Source organism: Peromyscus maniculatus, chromosome 1, assembly GCF_049852395.1.
Source record: "Peromyscus maniculatus bairdii isolate BWxNUB_F1_BW_parent chromosome 1, HU_Pman_BW_mat_3.1, whole genome shotgun sequence".
Lineage (NCBI taxonomy): Eukaryota > Metazoa > Chordata > Mammalia > Rodentia > Cricetidae > Peromyscus > Peromyscus maniculatus.
Window position 1 is genome coordinate 146,155,285 of NC_134852.1, and position 745 is coordinate 146,156,029.

The following is a 745-nucleotide window of genomic DNA, read 5'->3' on the forward strand; positions in this document are numbered from 1 at the left end:
GAGACTTAGGAGATACTCAGCTCATACCAAATGCCAGAGTGGCTGTGGGTGAAAGCCTCATGCTGCCAGGCAAGAAGTCAGAAAAAGCACATGATAAAAACAGAAGCTGGGGTGGGAGCTAGAGTGGCATACTATGCCACAGCAACAGTTCCATAGGCAAGGCAGCCAACTTGTTCAGTACAGATGCCTAACGAAAAGCACAAGTAGGCTGGAGAGATGGCTCAGCAGTTAAGAGCACTGACTGTTCTTCCAGAGGACTCAGGTTCTAGTCCTAGCACCCATACAGCAGCTAACAACTGTCTCTAACTCCAAGATCTGACACCCTCACACAGACATACATGCGGGTAAAATACCAATGCAAATGAAAATAAAAGTAAATAAATAAAAAATTTAAAAAAAGAAAAGCACATGCACCAAGAACTCTCTAACAGAACAACCTGTGCCCCTGAAGGTGGGCTCACCAGACTATCCATGTTGTCATAGCTGTTTCTATTAAAGGTCAAAGACCCAAAGAATCAGGCCGACTCGTATAAACGACCAGTGATCAGTCTACAAACCAAATGCTCTGTTGTACAGTTATCCAGTTATCCCGTGTAAGCTCCTCTGATCTAACTACACAACTAATGTCTACTGAGAATCAGGTCAGTGGAGGGACACAGGATTGTCCCTGCTGCCTTTGCCATTGACAAAGGACACAAGTAGATAAGATGCTGTAGTAGTAGCACAGAGAGACCACAGGAGGCAG